The sequence below is a fragment of the Petaurus breviceps genome, unplaced genomic scaffold (genome assembly GCF_028583685.1).
Source record: "Petaurus breviceps papuanus isolate PSGF00001 unplaced genomic scaffold, PetGlider_PUasm1.0 89984, whole genome shotgun sequence".
NCBI lineage: Eukaryota > Metazoa > Chordata > Mammalia > Diprotodontia > Petauridae > Petaurus > Petaurus breviceps.
Window position 1 is genome coordinate 102439 of NW_027187151.1, and position 17598 is coordinate 120036.

General features: G+C 39.0%; 1 long non-coding RNA gene across 1 annotated transcript in view; it reads right to left on the reverse strand.

Annotated features, from left to right (window-relative positions):
* Positions 1 to 10591, reverse strand: part of LOC138176570 (uncharacterized) — a 44899-nt gene extending 34308 nt beyond the window's left edge. The window contains exon 1 of the long non-coding RNA XR_011172338.1: positions 10391 to 10591. This is a non-coding gene — a long non-coding RNA (uncharacterized lncRNA). The remainder of the gene's footprint in view (positions 1 to 10390) is intronic.
* Between the last annotated feature and the right edge of the window lie 7007 nt (positions 10592 to 17598).

Here is a 17598-nt window from a genome sequence, read left to right on the forward strand (position 1 = left end):
CTATAATGAGATCTTTGATATTGATTACCTTCCCACTACTTTCCCTGGATCTGTGCTGCCTTCATGCTTAGCAGCCCAGATTTATTTTTCTGGTTGTTTCTCTGATTTCAGCAGAGCTGGCATATATTGCAACTCTGGGATATTTGTCAGGGGTATGCATGAACAAAAAGTATAATGCATTTGAAAGGTTAAATTCAAGATGGTAGAAAGTGATATGTCATTGGTAATCTCTTCCACTGGCAAAAAGCCCCAGTCCTGCTATAATGGTATAGTATAACAATGAAGGCAGTCCTATAATATACTTGTATATTTACTCTGTTTGTATTCTGGCCTTTGGGTATCCGTAGTGATAGCAGTAACAACCCTTAAGTGAAGAATGTTTCACTGATACCCTTTAAGGAAACCAACTGAAGCCCTTCTTTATGAAGTGGATGACCTCAGTAGAATGCTTACAGAGCAATGAAATCAGGAGGTAGCTCCCAGCTAAAGACATTCAGCAAGTCTTTTTTATTTTGACAAGGATCCCTTCTCTCTGTTCTGAAAGGCAGTCTTCCTGGGTGAAATAAGAGTCTCAGGTGTCTCCTAAGCATGCCTAGAGAGCATTTGAATTCGGAAGGCTACCTTGGTTGGACCTCCATGAAGCACTTGTTTTATATGGCCATAACCACAGTAGCCCAAATACCACCTCAGCTATAGCCATGCTAGTAACTTTTAGATACATCTACCCATCCTTTAGAACTCTCTGCCTGCCAAATCAGGAAAAGTATTTCCAGCTTTCAAGTCCCCCACCAAGAAGATGGGATACTTAAAGTAGCCACCCTCTTGGACAAGGCCTAATATAGAATGGCCCTCCGCTGTTTCTGCAAAAATCAACAAAGACAGACCTGGAAAGTCTCCTAACAAATCTCTACCTAATAGTGAAACACAGAGATCTCATTTAAAAAGAGGGAGAGGATTGAGGAATGTTCTCAAAGCAAACCTTAAAAAGTTTAAAACTGACCAAAGTACTTTTGAACAAGGAGATATAACACTTAACTTAGCAACAGTAAAAGTAGCTTTGAAAAAGAAAGTAAATAGACACTCATCCCTGGATGTGTCCAGTGTATCTCAAAACAGTCAGTCTCAGGTTAAAACCTATAAAATAGCAAAGATCCAAGAGTGGGATCCAAATGCACTCCATAGGTGAATTCAACCAACAATGTCTGTACAGAAAACCAAGAAACACATCCTAGTCACAGGAATTTGTTTATGGCATTGTCAGCAGAAATAATAGAACAATTTTGCTCAAGAAGTGCAGCATTAGCAATCAGCAGAGATTATGGGAGGAATTGGAAGAGACTGAGCAACACGTCACTGAAGGTTGTGAAATATTAGTACCTAATGAATACTTAACAAGGAGTGAACTAGTGACTGGAATTATCCATCAGAAGCTCAATATCTTTCAAAAATGAACAGATGACAAATGAGCTGGGGATATCCTTGAGAATTCAAAAACAAATTGTATTGGAACTGGAACATTGTAATGGAACAAAAGTATGGTCTCCATCTCCTAATGATATTATCATCATAGAATGCCAGAGCTAAAAGGAATCTTGGAACCCAGAATGTCATTACTCCAGGGGGACCTGACTGAATCCAAACTTCACAGAACAAATCCCTTTAATAAAAGGATTTTTTTCTGTAAAATTTGGATTTGGTCTAAAAGTTGTACCCAAGTACCTAGAAGGCCATATGTGTCCTCAAGGCCACAGATTCCCCAGCCCCCCAACTCACACAGTTTGTGCCAGAGATATTTCCAATTAGGGAGTGGAACTGAGATCAAATCTATTGATAAAGTTGTCTAGGATCTTTGATCCTTTAAAGCTAATTAAGAACAAACTCTTCCTCCCACCATCTGACCAGAATAGAACCTGGTATGTAAAAGGTACATATGTAGTCTACCTAATCCTGAAACAAGGCCCTCCTCCGAGTGATTTTTAGTAATAACTGAATAAGAAGCAAAAATGAATTTTTCAGTCGTCAGGTAGCACAAATGAACTCATGTAAACCCAGCAAAACTTAACCACCTGTCACTGTGTGAATGACTGATGCTACCTGGTTTGGCTCAATAACTCTAAGTTATTGATGAGGTGAATCATTTAGTCAATGTAAACGTGAAAGCATAAACAAGCATTGAAGCCCCATGTGCCAAAAACCCAACCACTAGGCCCCAGAATGCTTGCCCCTGGCATGTTCAAATAGCAGGGAGTAGGACTGGCATCTAACACCTTTTCCAGTAGAAATCTAAATTGTTAGCCACCCCACCTTTGGTGTACTATAATCTCTCTAGAGACAAAATTTAGCATCCAGCAAGGCAACCACTTCTAGTTCGAATTGCTGGTTACCATGGTGACTGATTGTTGCCAAGGATACCTGGAATCCTGAGTTGCTGGCACTCAGGCTACCTCCTTATGAGGCTTCCATCATGATCACTAGGCCAGGAGGAGGGGAAGGTTTCTTCCCAGTTTTGTCCTGGACCGCCAGTCAAGAGAAGATCTAAATCACCAGGGGCTACAAAATATCAGGGGATACACACGCATGCACACATATGCACACAAAGGCATTGTGTATATTGTATATATTGTGAGATAGTGATCAAAACAAAGACAGACATAGAGCTACAGAGGTAGGGACAGGAAGAGCCAGAGCCAGGGAAAGAGAAATAAAGATGCCAACTGGGTCAACCTTACTCTCATTGAATTTGGCTTAGGGAGGGAATGACATATACACTAAATCGGGTATCTTGCTCTACAGGACAGTAGGGGGGAAGGGGATGAGAATGGGGATGAAGGAAAGGAGGGCAGGCTGAGAGGGGAGGGAATTTGGAAGCACCCACTTTTGAAAAGGGAGGGGATCAAAGTAAAGAAGAGAACAAGTGGGGGTTGGGATAGCATGGAGGGAAATATAGTCAGTCTTTCACAATATATTCACTGTGGAAATGTTTTGCATTAGCTACACACGTACAACCTACATTGAATTGCTTATCTTCCCAGTAAAGGTGGGTGATGAGGGAGGAAGGGAAATAATCTGGAATTCAAAGTTTTAAAATCAAATGTTTAAAAATATATATTATTTTTTTACATGGAACTGGGAAATAAGATATACAGGCACTGGAGGATGGAGATCCATCTTGCCCTACTGGAAAGTCAGTGTGGGGATGAAGGAGGATATGGGAGAGAGCAGACTGGGGAGGGGGTATACAGAGAGATCGCTGTTTGGGGGTAGTGGGTAGGGAAAAGACAGGGAGAAAATTTATAATTCAAAATCTTGTGGAAATTAATGATGTAAACTAAAAATAAACATAATTTTTTTTTATGTTTAAAATTTTGCTCCTTAGCTCTCTATTTTCTCATGGTGATGCTTGGGAGTGACTTGTTGATAGGAGCTAGCTCCAGAAGTGGATTTAGACTAGCTTCCACATGGGAGCTTGAGCTGCCTTCTGTTGAATGATTTATGCATTTGAATGCATCCCAACTTCTAAGCAGCTCTAGGCTTTTCAGCAGGAATGTTTGAAACTATTTCATTTCAACAAAAGTCCAGGTATTCCCCCCTTTGAGATTATACTATTTGAATGAGTTATTTTGTTTGTAAAGTTATATTCTTTGTGTTTTGAAATACTATAATACAAGCTCTCAGCTCCTTTAGGGGAATGCCTGAAAATCCTGTGTGTTCCTAACTGTGGCTCTTTGGAACCTGAATTCTTTCTTTACCAAATGATGGCAATATTTTCTCTTTAACTTATAAACTAAAGATTTTGGCTGTAATGTTGCTGTGAGTTTTCATATTTGGGGGCCCTTTATGGGGTTGAACTATAGATTCTTTCCATTTCCTCTTTTCCTGCTTTTAAGAGGTCTAGAAAGCTTTCTTGTTGGATTTCTTGAAATTATGTCTAGGCTCTTTTGTACAACATATAGCTTTCAGGTCATCCAATAATTCTTAAATTTTCATTCCAAAAACATTTTTCCACATCACTTGTTTCTATATTTATTATAATTTATTTCTTTTTTAAATAACATTTCCATTTTTTGTGTATCACCTTAGTAATCCTAAGTATACCTTCCACTTCCCCTCCCAGAGAACCATCTTATAAAATTAATAGTATTTTAATGAGAAAAATATAATTCAGCACAGCTGATTGATACATTGAAAAAGTTTGAAACCATGTGCAATCTGTAACACCTGTGGACTCAGTGTAGCAAAGGGGCAAGTTGGGGTGTATTCTCTTATCTCTTCATTTGACTCATGTTTGATCTTTGTGATTTTGTTGTATTTACTTTTCAATTTTGGTGTTTTGTTACCATTTCCATTGTTTTGGGTACTTTATATGTTGTTTTCTTATCTCTGCTTACAACATTCTGAATCAGTTTATATAGCTCTTTCCAGGTTTCATAAATTATACCTGATAACAAAAGAGGAAATAGAATACTTAAATAACACCTTCTTAAAAAAAGAAATTGAGGGGTGGCTAGGTGGCACAGTGAATACAGCACCAGCCCTGGAGTCAGGAGGATGTGAGTTCAAATCCGGTCTCAGATACCTAACACTTAGTAGCCATGTGACCTTGGGCAAGTCACTTAACCCCAATTGCCCTCCAAAAAGCCAAAGAAAGAAATTGAACAAGGCCTAAATGAGTTCCCTTAAACAAAATACCAAAGACGAGATGGATTTATAATTTAATTCTACCAAACATTTAAGGAAAAATTTATCCCAGTACTATATAAAGTCTTTGAAAAAAAATAGGTAAAAAAGGATTCCTACGGAAGTCCCTTTGTAGTAAAACTACGGGTTTGCTACCTAAACAAGGGAGAACAAAAACTGAGAAAAAAATTGTAGATGAATTTCCCTAATAAATAGCAATGAAACATTTGAGATAAAATCTTAGAAAGGAGATTACAGCAGTATATCACAAAGAAAATACTATGACCAGTGGGATTTATACTAATTATGCAGGGCTGTTTCAATGTCAGGAAAACTATCAGCATAATTGAACATATCAGTAACAAAATCAACCAAAATTGTGTGATTATATCAAAAGATAAAAGAAAAAGATCTTGGCAAAATACAATACCCATTCCTATTAAAAACACTAGAAGGCCCTGGAATCAAGAGAATATCTTTTTAAAACCTAGAGTAAACATAATCTGTAATGAGAATAAACTTAAAATTTACTGAATAAGATCAGACATGAAGAAGGACATCCACTATCTCTGCATTTATTCAATATTGTACTAGAAATACTAGCTATGGATGAGAATCAAATAAAAAACATTGAGTGAAAACAATTAACAACTTTAGCAAAATTTCAGGATACAAAGTAAAACCACACAAATCATCAGCATTTCTATATACAACCATCAAAGCCCAGAAGGAAAAGATAGAAAGAGAAATTTCATTTAAAATAACTGGAAACAATATAAACACTTGGGAGTCTCCCTGCCAAATCCAACCAGTGGATTACATGAAAAAAAATGACAAAACACTATTCATACAAATAAAGACACATCTAAACAACAGGAGAAATATGAATGGATCATTAGTAAAATGACCCAATAAAAATGACCATTCTACCTGGAAAGCAGTTTGGCAGAACTAAACACAGATCAATATGTCACATCACAAACCAATATAAGGTTAAGATGGGTACATGATTTTGACATAAACAGTGATATCATTAGTAAATCAGTAGAGCAAGGAAAAGTGTATCTGCCATATCTATAGATAAAGGAAGACTTTATTATCAAACAAGAGATAGAGAGGATCATGGAAAGTGAAATAGGTAATTTTGATTACATAAAATTAAAAAGGTTTTGCATAAAAACACTAATACAACCACAATTAAAAAGAAAACAGGTAAATGGGGGAAATTTTGACAGCATGTTTCTCAGATAAAGATGTTATGTCTCACATATATAAGGGACTGGTCTAAATTTATTTTTTAAAATGATTCATTCCAGAATGATCAAAAAATCAAAAATGGTCAAAAAATATGAACAGGCAGTTTTCAGAAGAAATCAAAGCCAACACTAATTACATTAAAAATGCTCTAAATCACTACAAATTAGAGAAATGCAAATGAAAACAACTCTGAGATACCTCCTCACACCTTGACAAATTCTGGAAAGCATGTAAAAATATTGGGGAACTAATGCACTCTTGGTAGAGTTGTGAACTAGTCCAACCATTCTGGAGAATTTGGAACTATGCTCAAAGGACTATAAAACCACTTTGGCAGAGCAATGCCACCATTAGACCTGTTTCCCAAGGTAATGAAGGGAAAAGGAAAGAACTTTTATGTTCCAAAATAATTATAACCACTCTCCTTGTGGTAGCAAAGCACTAGAAACTGAGGGGTGCCTGTCAATTGGGCAATGGCTAAATAAGTTGTTGTATGTGATTGTGATTGGATACTACTGTTCTATAAGAAATGATGAGCTCGTCAACTTTAGAAAAAAAGACATACTTGCATAAAATAACGAAGACTTAAATGAACACAACCAAGAAAACATTGTATACAGTAACAGTAATATTGTTCTAAGAACAACTTTGAATGACTAAGTCATTTGGAGTATTATAAATACTCAAAAAACTACAAAGAACCTATGAAGTAAGACATATTAGACATTCAGAGAAAGAACTGATTAATAAAAGTATGGATAGTATGGTTTTACATATGTATATATTGGTGTGTCTTTGTATATATGTGTCTATGAATGTCTGTGTGTGTCTGTATAGATGTGTGTGTGTGTGTCTCATAGTAGTCTTCTCTAGGGCAGGGTGGGGAGACAGAGAAAAAATTAAAATTACACAGCATAGAAGAAAATTTTGAGGGAAAGAGAATAGAAGGGTAGCTTTAAAATGATGTGAAGTATTTATCATGCAGTTTATAAAAACACAATGTGAAATGGAAATTCATGGCTTTATATTTAATCCTCTTTCTATTCTGTGCAATATACAGGAAAATGCTCTCTTTTTTTGGTCTTTTTGTATTTAATTTCAAAATGAATTAAAAGTAAAAAAAATTAAAACATGCAAAGATGCTCTAAAATCACTATTGATAAGAGAAATGCAAATGAAAGAAACTCTGAGGTTTCTCACACCTATCAAACTGTCTAATATGGCAGAAAAGGAAAATGACACATGCTAGAAGGGATGTGAAAAAAATTGGGATATTAATTAACTGTTTTTTAGAGCTATGAACTAGTTCAATCATTCTGGAGAAATATTTGGAAGTACACTCTAAGGTTACAAAACTATGCATACTCAGCAATGCAATTACTAGGTCTGTATCTCAAAGAGATTTTTAAAAGGGGGGAAAGAACCTACTTGTACAAAATATCTAGAGTGGCTTTTTTGTGGTGGCAAAGAACTGGAATACAAGGGGAAGAACAATAAATGTGCAATGACTGAACAATTTGAGGCAGAATACTAGCATGCTATATGAAATGAACAGGATGGTTTCAGAAAAACCTGGGAAGACATTTTGGAACCATACAAAGTGAAGTGAGCAGAATTAGGAAAAAAATATACACAGCAAATGTAATAATGTAATGATGATCACCTGGGAAAGCTTTAGGTACTCTGATCAAGATGATGATCCAAGGAATTTCCAAAGGACCCCTGGTGAAAAAAATGGTATCCCTTTCCAAAGAGAATATTGAACTCTAAATGTAGATTCAAGCAAATCTCTTTTAAACTTTATTTTCTTGTGTTTTACTTTGGTCAAAATGACAAAAAATAAAAAGTGAAAATTGGAGGAGTTGTGGGAAGATAGGCACACAAATACATTGTTGGGGGAACATGTAAAATGGTGTCATCATTTTGGAAAGTAATTTGGAATTAGGCAAAGAATGTAGCAAAAATGTCCACAGACTATTTTTTTTTTGCTTTTTTGGGGGGTGGAGGGCAGGGAAATTGGGGTTAAGTTACTTGCCCAAGGTCACACAGTCAGTAAGTGTTAAGTGCCTGAGGTCCGATTTGAACTCAGGCCCTCCTGACTATTCACTGCACCACTTAGCCACCCTGTCCACAGCCTTTAAAACAAAGACTCCACATTGGGTTTACCTCCAAAGGAAGCTATTAATAAGAAATAGTCACCATATACTGTGAAATGTGGATAATAGCACTTTTTGTGACATCTGTGAACTGGAAATAAAATAGATGCTCATCAACTGGGCAAAGATTGCTGAATAAGGTAGGAAACATGAATGATGGAACAGTACTACTATGCTTTAAGAAATGATGGGAGTAGTGAGTACAGGGAAGTATAGAAAACTCTTTGTGAATTGATGCAAAGTGACATAGGAAGAGCCAAGAAAGCAGGATATGTACACAGCAACTACAACAATTTAAATGGAAGGAATGACACACAAAAAATAAAGACATGGAACAAGTAGGACTGAAAAGTAAATATGAGAAGATACCACTAACCTATGCCACCTGGGAGGTGAGAGGTCCACAGGTGTTACACATTGCACACCTTTTCCAGAATGCACTGATGAATTATTCTCACTTTTCCTTTCTAAAACATAAAAATATTATTTGTCACATGGGATGGCTCTGGAGGATGAGGAGAGGGAGAGAGTCATGGGATACTCTGGTGATGTAAGAAAGAGAAAACAATAAAATATTTTTTTAAAAAAAGGTCAAGTATCTCAAGGGTAATAATGGAGGGGGGAAGGAGAAAAAAAGGGGATTTAGGTTATTCATTATCAGAAGGAAATCTCAAACTATACTGCAAATCAGTGATTATTTAAAAATTGTTGTTGTTTAGCCCTGCCTGAGTTTTCCTGACCCCATTCTTGGCAAAGACACTGAAGTGCTTTGCAGTTTACTTCTGTAGCTCATTTGACAGATGAGGAACTGAGACAAAAATGGTTAAGTGACTTGCCCGGGGTCACACTGCTATAAAATATACAAGGCCAGATTTTAACTGACAAAGATGAATATTCCTGACTTCAGGCCCAGTGGGACACCTAGTTGCCCACAAAACAATTGAAATTTGTTAAAAACTGAGACATTAATCAATGGAAAAGAGTAAGTATGCAGTATACAGAAGCAAAGAAATAAAATAAAATAAAACAGTGTTTAACAAATCCAGCAATTGGTGTGGAGTGGGGGATTGGAGCAGGGGAGGACACACTATTTTATAAAAAATAAAGAAAAAAATAGGTGGGATAGGGAAAAGCAGATTGCTAGAACTTTGATAGGATATCAACACCACATACCACCTATCAAATTAAACTACAAACAGATATATTAATTAGATGTAAAAGGGGAATCAACAGCAGATTAAAGTAGCAAGGAGGAAATTCCTTTTCCCATCTATGAATAAGGAGGAGGTCATGACAAAACAAACGATGCAGAGGATCACAGAAAATAAAATGGTTAATCTTGCTTTTATAAAGTTGAAACGCTTTTGAATAAACAGATCGAATGAGAAGGTTAACAGTTAAGTGAGGAAAATCATCTTTGCAGTCAAGTTCACTAAGAGCTGTTGCATATGCCAGAGATAGAAGGAATTGAATCCAGTTTCCAAGAATAAAAAGCCTTTTTCCAAAAGGTCCAAAGATAGGAACAGGACATTTACAAAGGAAGAAATCCAAGTTATAAAAAACTCTATGCCAAAATGTTCTAAACCCTCCGTAACCAGAGAAGTACACATTGAAACCACTCTGTTCTTACAGTCTGTAAATCATAAAGATCCACAGGTTCACAACAGTCTTTGTGTTCCACAACAAGGCACATTAAAACACCCCTTTCACCAGGTGCTGGTTGAAATCAAAACAAAATAAATATGCCGTTAACAGGCACTCAAAGAAAGAGATGATATGGAGAAGGGGAGGGGGAAGTGTTTCTCTACTGGCTCCCCTCTCCCCAGCCCCAAGGCTAAGTCAAGGCTGGGAGGGAGGAAGAATGGACACAAAGGTCCACCTGAGGAGGGGAGGAAGGGAGTCCCCAAAAACTATTCCTTGCTGGCCTCCACCGCACTGCACCCAATCCCATGACCCCCACAACTCCCAGACATCCAAAGGCCTGAGAAAATAGGAAGCAACCCTGGAGGAATAGGCATACACACATATATACGGACACACGTACATAAACACATATAAACAGATGGACCTACCCACACACACACACACACACACAATATGCATAAACAAAGTTATGACTATTCCCACGCCCCCCCCCCCCCACACACACACCAGGACACTAAAGCAAGTCAATTTGGGATGAGCGGGTGGTTCAGGAGAAGACTGAAGAGGGAAAGGAAGAGAATATAAAGGGGGGAATTCGGAGGGGCAAGCGGTGTAGCAGGAGGGGAAGTGGCAGTAGGAATGGAAAGGGGGCTTACCTCATACACACCCACACAAAAAAGTGAAGGAATTTCTGGGATCCGTCGGGCGAGGCGGGGGAGGGGGGGGAGGGGGGAAGGGGGTAGTGGGGAATGGGAAGGAGCCGGGCAGATCTCCTGCTGCTCAGGCCTCCTCCCCCAACCTCAGAGGAAATGGTAACTCAGTCCTCGTCCTCCTCCTCATCCTTCTCCAGAAACAAAGAGAACTGACCTTGATGGAGGATGGGATGGGTGGGCGGGCACAGTGACGTCACAGTACAGGAAGGGTTAGTCTCCAGTCAAAGGAAAGGGAGGATGGAGAAGAGATAGGAGGGGGTTTTGTGATGTCAGGCCCAGAGGAAGGGGGAGCCCCCCCTCCCAGGTGTCTCTCACTAAACTCCCATAACCAAGCCTGGTGAGGGGAGGGGGTCCCAGAGCATTATCCACTTGGAGAAGGTGCCAGGGCTGAGGAGGGTCCCAGGTGGCTAAGGGCAGGCTGCTGGGACTGGGAGGAATGGGGCTTGGCAGCTGAGTTCTGCTTGGGACTGTTGGGGGTCAGCCCCTTTATGGAAAACCAAGGTGGGAGGTGAATGGGGAGTCCTGGGCTCTATATAGGTCAGAGCACATAAGCTGCAGTAGCAGCAGCAGCAGCAGCAGCAAACCACCAACCTCTGAGTCAGACTTGGATTCCTGACGGACCTGGAGCAGAGGAGGAAAGGGGTGATGTGGGGCAAAGTTGATTCTCAGTCTTCTTTCTCCAGGAATTAGGAGATAAAATCAGGCCAGGGGCTGAGAGGGACACTAGGGCACCCATGTGTACATGCATGTCTGCCTCTGACCTCTCCTAGGCTGTAGGAAACTGGAGGCAATTGCTGCAGGCAACTTCCCCCTCAAATGAACAATGAGAATTGAGTCATAAGGTTGAAGATTCTCCCAGGCCTAGGATGCTGCCCTACCCATGGGGAGCATCACCCAAGGGACCCTGAGGAGGTTCAGGCCTCTAGCCAGGAGCCTCTGGAGGCTGAGAAGGGGTCTTGATCAGACAGCTGCAGGGATAGAGACTGGATACCTGAGAGCTGTGGGGGACTCCCAGAGGAGGAAAATCTATCCTTTGATACCTTTCATGTTTTGAATTTGTACTTTGAGAAACTTACCTAGAGCATAGAGACTTTAGATGACTCAGCCCCCTCAATAAATACAGGTGGTATATGGTGGAGGGTGGAGGAGCCCAAAGACTGTCTCCCATATCACCCCTGCTGTGAGAAGCTGGGGAGACCAATGACCATGCTGTTCTATTTGAATGAGAGAGAGGCAACCATCTCAGAGGATCACCAAGAAGGTGAGTCCAAGGAAATGGGCCAGCAACCAAGTCTGATGCTATGCACCAGGCAAAGCGTTAATGTAACCCACTGACAAGGACAAAAATGGGAGGAAATATGTGCAAGAAAATGACTACTCTTAGGTATTAAGGATACTTGTTAAATATCCAGACAGTTTTGGCCAAGGCTTTACCAGTGTCAAGTCAGGGAAGCCTAGTGTAAAAAAAAATTAACCTTCGTTTATATAAAAATCAGACATTGAGAGAGACTCTAGGTGTAGTCTTTGTAGCAGTAGTAGAGTAGGGACTCCAGTCTGGCTCCAACTCCATATCCCACTATTCTTGCCATTGGACCATGGCCTCCATCCTGAACAAAGCCTTCCCTTCAAGTCTCTTCTGTGTGTTCTCTATCCGCTGCCTCAGTTCCCTCTTCATCTAGTCCTTGCCTCAAACCACCAAATGGGTCCACAGGTTCATAGACTTAAATCTCCACCTCAGAGCACCCTCAGAGTCCACCTGCTCCAATCCCCTTATGCTACAGTGGAAAATGAAGCCCATGGTGGTAGAGGGATTTACACTTAGTATCAGAGATCAAGAGTTGGAAGGTATCTCAAAGGTCAAATAGTTGAACCTTCTCATTTTATAAAGAAAAAAACTGAACCCCAGAGTGGTTATTGGAGTAGTCTGAGTATTCACACAGCTTGTAAAATAGACCTTGAACCCAGATTTTCCTGACTGAGTTGAGCAGTGTATCCATTAGATTCTGCTGCCTCTTATACTCCCATTTTACTAGTGTACCCTTCATCTCTCTAGATGTTCTAAGACTAGAAGGATAAGGGGTAAGTTTCTTTTTTCAATGTCAAAAGAAAAGTCATTTTCAAAAACTTTTTAATTTCACCTCATGATCATTCAACAGCCACTTAATGGCCTGAAATCGGATCCTTTGGTGGAATTCCTGTCTACACCTCTCTCTCTCTCTCTCTCTCTCTCTCTCTCTCTCTCTCTCTCTCTCTCTCTCTCTCTAATCTGAGAAGTCCTTATCCCAGTTTTAAGTTTTGCCAAAATGAGTTTTCAAGGATTTACACAAAGCTTGGGTTAGCTAAGATATCAACAGATAGGAAAAAAATTCATTTCAACACAAAAAACCCTTAAAAGATCTGCCAGATATCCCCTCCGTAAAACATCTAATCTAGTAATACTCTCATCATGGGGTCACAGTGACCCCATGGGGGCATGGTTGCACAGCCATGGGCAGCTACGTGAGAGCAGCTGGATGTAATGGACACAGCATTAAATTTCAAGTCAGGAAAACCAGGTTCAAATCCTGCCTCAGACACTTAGCAGCTTTGCCCTCTCAGAAAAATCACTTGACCTCTGTGGTTTTCAATTTCACTCTCTGTGTAGCTAAGGGAATGGAAGTAGATGACTTCTTATAGTTCTAGAACTAGTGTCCTGTTATCTTACGGACTCACTGAAAGTCTTAAAGGAATGACTGGGCAGAGATGGAACTGAGGCAACAGATATATAGTATATAAACTTTACACCGCCTAGAGGGGGAGAGAGAGGAGAAAAAGAAAAAGAAAGCAAGAGAGTGAAAGAGAGAGATAGAGAGAGACAGAGAGGGAGGGAGAGATAGTTAACTTTGTTCAGATGGAGCATAGCAGTGGGGATAGTCCCCAATTTAGCATTTGGAAGTAGAGGAACTGAACTGGAATCTCTGCCCTACTACTGAGCACAATGACCACTTCTGTAGCCTCACTTACTATCTCATTTTGTATACTCCTAAGGTTATTCTTGGTTTCTTTTTTTTTTAATTTTCTTGCCTTGCTCACCAGTGCCGATATTTACTTGCATGACTGATTTCACAATGCTCAAGTCTCACTCAAACTTTGATGTTTCTTTCATCAATTTCATTCAAAACTAAGTTTACTCATATTTTGGTATTTATTTTCTCTGAATATTTCTCTTGTGAGTGGATAATATCAATGTTTTACCAGATTATAACTGGTACATTGAAGAGTGAAATCAATTCAGCAGTGTCTCCACTGTGAGGAATTCTGATACTATATAAGATGACCTTTGCTATAACAAAGAATTTCAAAGGATATTTGATATTGATGATTTAGCCTGAATTTCTATTTGCACTGAAGGAATTCATTACTCATTTACTGTCATGAATTTAGGATTTCATTTAGCTCCATTCTTTTTCCCCTTGATCAGGAGTAAACTGTCCCATAGGTTAAAATTCAATAAAAGGATACTATGGAATCCATCTGATCACAATATTAGGAGTTGTACACAGGATAGTAGCCTTAAAGTAACAATGAAATGATATTATTTGATGTCATTCAATTATGACATTAGAAGGATTTTTCATTGTCCTCAGCTTTTTAGTAAACTGCAGTATCCTGTTTTAACAGATGTCAGTGAAATATTGCTCTATATTCTTCAATGGCAATTAATTGGTCAAGAAGCATTAATTATTCACCTGCTTTCAGTTCAACCCAATTCAATAAAACATTTATTGATCACCCACTATGTACCAGGCACTTTGTGCCAGTCATGGAGGACATAGTAAGGTAATTAGAGTAAATCACATAAATGAGAAAAGTAGATTTAAAAACTAACAAGGTAGGATATAATAAAAATGTGAAGGACTTTAAATGACTAAAAGAGAAATGGCTGATCCCATATGTACAGGGGAGACATTGGAGTTTTTTTTAACAGGTTCATTTACCAGAGCCCTAAATATTTCATTTAACTGAAACATCTCTTCTGATTAGAAGATGTCAGTGAGGGACTGTGCTTTGTTAGTCAATGCCAATTAACTGGTCAACAAGCATTTAAGTGCCTACTTTGTGCCAGTCATGGAGAACAACCTTTTCAAAGGCAAGTGGATGGGAAATAAGGTGTCAAGTTTTAGGGACAACAAGCATGTAAAGCACATGAAGGGTAATAGAATATAATAAGTCTACAGGGTAAGATATAGCTAAAATGTGAAGGGTTTTAAATGACAGAGAGGGATTTGTGTTTCATCCCAGGTGTATAGGACAGACACTGAAGTTTATTGAACAGATTAATTGACCAGTGTTTTAAACATCTCAGTAAACATGTTTTTGACCTTGAGACATCACCCAAAAACTGTGCTATGACCCTCAGTGACAAATAATCCATCAATGAACATTTATTAAGTGCCTACGTTGTGGGAGTCAGGGGAACAGTCTTATCAAAGGAATGCAGCTCCTGAAGGGGAGCTCCTCCCTCTCTAGTCTTCCTTCACCTTTGTCTCTGAACCAGTGACACTGGCCTCCCGGCTATTCCACAAACAGGACACTCCATCTCTCCGCTCCAGGCATTTTCTCTGGTTATCCCCCTGCTTGGAATGCTCTTTCTCATCTCTGCCTACTAGCTACCTTGGCTTTCATTAAGTCCCAACCAAAATCCCATCTTCTATTAGAAGCCTTTTCTAATCCCTCTTAATTCTAGTGCCAATTATTTCCTGTATATTTTGTATATAACTTTTTGTATGTTCTCGGTTGTGGTTGTTGTCTCCACCTTAGATTTGGAATTCCCTGATGGTAGGAACTTTCTTTTATTTCTTTTTGTATCCCCAGCTCTTGGCACAGTTCCTGGTGCATTGTAGGTACTTAATAAATGCTTATTGATTAATGGTATTATTATAGACTAGTATAGAATAAGTTCATAAAGGTAGGATCATTCAGGGATGACAGGGCTTTAAATGACAAACAGCGGTGTCTATATTTGATACTGCATATATCAGAGAGCCACCATAGTTTGTTGAACAGATTGATTGATTCTGCTTTTGTGGTATAGCCCCCAGGGGGCTCATACTATGTCTGCCCCAGGTGTATTCATATCCTCAATACTAACCTCATAGTAAGGCAAAGGTAAGTTATGAGCGGTGAAATAATGCAGCAAGGCTCCCTCTGCACTCCAAGCCAGCTACAGTCATCCTGACCTATATCTTGCCAATGGACCTGGATGACTATGGGGAAGAGAGTGAAACTGGGTGCCTTTGCACAACCATGCCTCATTTAAATCCAATTCACTTGCAAGTCAAGATATCACCTTCCTGATACCATTGGTCCTCTTTGAGATGGAATGACAAAAACAACAATGAGACAGGTCACAATTCAGGTAAATCAAGGAAAACATGAAGAGAAAAAACAGGAAGCAAGTATTATTGATCAGTTAAACAAATGGATCAATAATAATAATCTCTTTCTTCCCCACCCCAAATTCTTATGTGTCTTTGATGGTCAGGGTGCAGTGGCTTCTTGTCCCACTAATCTCAACATCTTTCTTTCATTAGCTACGGTACACTGTCTCCAGCGTCACTATCCTCTCAGAAATCCACCTCTCACTCCCTGCATCTTTCCACCATAGTGGTCCCCTCACCTCCTTGTGTGGATGAACAAGGACAGAGTGATTTCCTAACTGGTTCCCTGCTCCCTATTTGTTCCCTTGACTGTAGGTCAGGTGCTTGGGAAAAAAATTAATGATTCTGGGGACAGAAAATACTATGGACACCTTCCCCATATGAGTGACAGTAATAAAGTGACTGTGAGGATTTAGGGTATCTTAGTTCATACCCCTGTATTTGTGGAGCCTGCCACAAAGAAGGTGCGAACCCATTTTCTCATGTTTTGGTGTAAAAAAGAAAGGGATGTCTGGATGTGGATTTCTACACCAGAAATATCTCGTATATAATATAGTCTTCAAAATGCTAGCAATAGTAATAAGATAAGACCAAATGAAGGAATAAACAAGAAAAAAAACAAAATTGTCATTCTTTGTAGATGAAATAATTTACTTAGAAAATTCTGAAAAGTCAACCAAAACTTTTTAAATTTTTTTTAATTTTCATTTTCCTCTCTTTGTTATTTTTAGTTTACATCATTCATTTCCACAAGATTTTGAGGTACAAATTTTCTCCCGATTTTTCCCTACGCACCACCACAAAACAGCGATCCCCCTGAATATCCCCTCCCCCAATCTGCTCTCTCCCATATCTTCCTCCATGCCCCCTTCAACTGTCCAGTAGGTCACAGTGGATCTCTGTGCTCCAGTGCCTGTATATCTCATTTCCTAGTTCCATGTAAAATAACAATAATAATAAGTATAAGTACATATATTTTGAAACATTTGATTTTAAAACTTTGGATTCCAGATTCTTTCCCTTCCTCCCTTGTCACCCACCTTCACTGGGAAGATAAGCAGTTCAGTATAGGTTGTACATGTGTGGCTAATGCAAAATATTTCCATAGTGTATATATTATGAAAGACTGACTATATTTCCCTCCCTCTTATCCCACTCACCACTTGTTCTACTCTCTACTATGATATTGTCCCTTAACTTCTAGTTTGCATCATTCAATTTCTAAAGATTTTGAGTTACAATTTTTTCCCCGTTTTTCCCCTACCCACCACCCCAATATAGCGATCCCACTGGATATCCCCACCTCCAATCTGCTCTCTCCCATATCTTCTCCATACCCCCTCTGACTTTCCAGTAGGGCACGGTAGATCTCTATGCCCCAGTGCCTGTACATCTTATTTCCCAGTTACATGTAAAATAATATTGATAATAGTATATATATATATATATATATATATATATATATATATATATATACATTTTATTTTAAAACTTTAAATTCCTGATTCATTAAATTCCTCTCTTGTCACCCACTTTTACTGGGAAAATAAGCAATTCAATATAGGTTGTACATGTGTAGCTATGCAAAACATTTCCATAGTATACATATTGTAAAAGACTATATTTCCATCCCTCCTATCCCACCTCCCACTTGTTCTATTCTCTACTTTGATCCTGTGCCTTTTCAAAAGTGGGTGCTTCCAAATTCCTTCCCCCCTCGGCCTGCCCTCC